This window comes from Gallus gallus, chromosome 4, assembly GCF_016699485.2.
Source record: "Gallus gallus isolate bGalGal1 chromosome 4, bGalGal1.mat.broiler.GRCg7b, whole genome shotgun sequence".
Classification (NCBI taxonomy): Eukaryota; Metazoa; Chordata; class Aves; order Galliformes; family Phasianidae; genus Gallus; species Gallus gallus.
The window spans coordinates 33,915,540-33,918,913 of NC_052535.1; positions in this window are offsets into that span (position 1 = coordinate 33,915,540).

Sequence of the window (3,374 nt, forward strand, 5' to 3'; positions counted from 1 at the left end):
ATACATCTCAGACCTAGGCCCATGCCTCGTAACTTTTGGTCTGGTCATCGTCACCCTAATGGGGAAATGGAGGGGTAAAGAGCATTTATGCACACAACCTGGGCTATGACACACCATTAAGCCCAGGACCTGAGAAAGGTCTGAGACTCTTTCAATCTACTAGCACAGATGCATCCAGCAGGCACAGAGAAGAGTTACAGAGGCTGAGTTACGCCTGGGCAAGAACAAACAAGCTTAAACTGACTACAAATGCATATAAATACAGAAGAGTATTTTAAACCTTCAGAACTGTGAGTTCCAAAAGAGCCTTTCAACAATTGCAAGACCTCATATTTTCAAGATGAAAAACGGTCAGTTTTTGAAACAGACCAGAATAGGCTGCCACAGCTAACTGTATGAGCCTGGAGACTCGTTGCAGCCTAAGGTATAAACACGGTTAATGAAAGCCAGTGAATAGGAAGAACTGCTGTAACTTAACAACTTCTAAAATGCTGAAATTACAAAGACACATGCAAAGCAGCCTTACTATTAATTTGCTTGGCTAAAGAATTCAAGTCTTGGCAACAGCACTGCAAGGGGCAGGGTAGTAGGAAGTCATTTATGGTTCCCTCATTCAAACTTCACCTTCTCTTGGAGCATGATGGAGGCTTATGGAATATCACAACTTAATTATTTTCAAATTCTCTAACTACTCTTTGCTTTTGGTTCCTATGACAAAAGTGACCCCCTGCAATCAAGGTTTAGTGGGATATGTTTGCTGAAGCACTGTGCTGTACAAAACAATGTGCCAAATTCAATTTGAAAATAGCAAATAGGGCAAACTTCCAATAATAAAGGAAAAAATCCCTTTAAGAATCAATGTTTTGTGCTGACTGATTCTCAGTTTAATGCCACTGAAAGAGAAAAACGTAAAACAAGTGTTTTTTTCATATATAGTCCTGATTGGAAAATAAAAGCCACAGCTGATGTATCAGCACATGCCTACGATTAATCATTTATTCAGGATATATTTAGGATAAGGATAATTAATCATTTATTCAGGATATATAAAGAACGTTATTGAAACTATTAGTAGGTACTACACTAGCATATCTATCTGAGAACTCCTCCCTGCACCTGTCAAAAGCAGCAGTGTGAGATAAATATGTACGTGTCAAACTTGTGAAACTATCAGTGTCATGAACCTGCTTGCACAAGCAAAGCTGCAATAGCAACTAATGATGACAGAGTATCATTTGCAAACTATACCTTTATGCCCTGTGGTCAAGCGCTCAGAGAGTATTCCCAGTGTGGGTGCATAAACACATCTATTTTAATTTTTAGGCATATGGACTCCACAAGCATATCCATATATCCTTTAGCACACCTTCACAAATGCACTGACTGTTTCCAGGCTTAGAAGTAATTATTTCCTATATAAATAGCTTACTAAAATCAAACAAAAAATAAAAATATATCAAATTTTAATCAAGGCAGTTAACATGAATAAGACCTGCTAAAATAAAAAGTTTGTTCGTGGTCCAATCCAGCAAAATCTTGCAGATTCCTAACGTTTGAAATAAATACAGAAATAGGCTCAATTTCACCACCTTCACATTCTGACTGTGAAATTCATCACCATAAAGTGTCTAATTGCTGGCTACTTACAATCCAAACTAGCACACAGAAATACGACTACATCATGTACACAGTATTAGTTATGCATGAGTACTGGAACCAGTGATCAGAACAAGATAATTAGCCCCCAGAAAAGTAACCTTGGATCATGCTGTTTGCATCATATATGACACTTTTTGAATACACCTGGTTAGGTGTGAAACAGAAAAGGCATGAGCAACAAAACCCTTTGTCTTTTTCTTTCCGGTCTTTTTTTCATGACAATGAGACAGCACATACTAACTCAGCTAAAAACTGCATGTACAAAGAGCAAATTACAAGACTCTACTGAGAACAGTACTGTTCATCAGCCTACAAAACACTATCTACATGAACATTTGTGTAAGTACTAACACTGCACCTCTGCCATTTTGTTCAAGGTCAAAGTTGATTTGCCTCATTAGTGATAGACCCACATGAATTCCAATAGCAAGGCAATTATCATTGCTCATAAAAGTAGCCTGTGCCCTGAAGCACATACACTTCTGCAGCTACAGTGGCTAATATTAAAAGGCATTATCTCTAACTACAAACGTCTTTTGCATGATCATGCAGCATACTTTGAATGCTGTTAACTGGCTGCGTAGCTGGCCTCAATATCAGTGTGCATTGGTCATGCTTTTGACACACGAACTCACTCACACAACTTTACTCATCACTATTCCAACTAAAATTCTACCAATGAAGCTCAAATGAAAGTCTCACTTTTGCTGACGTTCCAAACTAATTATTCAAACCACTGATGATGTTTAATGGTGCACAGCTCCACAGACTAATCCATTTAGTCAGCCACACAATTTCCTTTTTACATTTAAGGATTGTCAGCAGCTGGAACATAACACCCACAATTATCAGGGACCCATTTTACAGCCATCAAGGAGGGATGACTCCACACAACTTGCAGAGCAGCCTCCTAGAAGGCGCAGCCTGATTACAAAACACTGTATTTTATTCCAGTGATGAAAGATGGCAGGCAGCAAGAACTATCAAGGCTTACAGTCAACAAGCTGGCAAAGGCTGGAAAAGGTGGAGTGCCACATCAGCATATCTGCATGTCCTGAGAAGAGCAATGAAGCTGGTGAGGGGTCTGGAGCACAAGTCTTATGAGGAGTGGCTGAGGGAGCTGGAACTGTTGCATATGGAGAAGAGTCTCAGGGAGACCATATTGCCCTTTACAACTCCCTGACAGAAGGTTATGGTGAGGTGCGGGTCAGCCTCTTCTCCCAGGTAACAGCCGTAGGGTGAGAGGTAATGACCTGAAATTGCACCACAAGAGGTTCAGGTTGAAGATTTGGAAGAGTTCTTCTCAGCAAGTGTGGCAATGCAGTGGCACGGGCTGCCCAGAGTCACCATCCCTGGAGGTGTTCAAGAGCTATGTGGATGTGGCACGAAGGAATGCGGGTTAGCGGGCACGGGGCGATGGGCTGGTAGTTGGATGGTATCAGTGATCTTTCCAACCGCAACGGTTCTACGATCTAGGACGCTGTACGCAGAGCAGCGACGGGAGAGCAGCCAGACAACCAGCCGCCCGTACCGAAGCTCCCTCAGCAGGGTTATATTTACCTCAGCGCCACCCAACGGCCGCCAGGGAACGGGTGCACGAGGCCCCGCGCATGCGCAACACTCCTCTGCTCCCCAAATTGAACGATGGCGCCACAGGCGGTCCCGCGCGACGCGATTGCGTCAGACGCAGCCTCGGCCCGGGGCGGGGCCGGGGC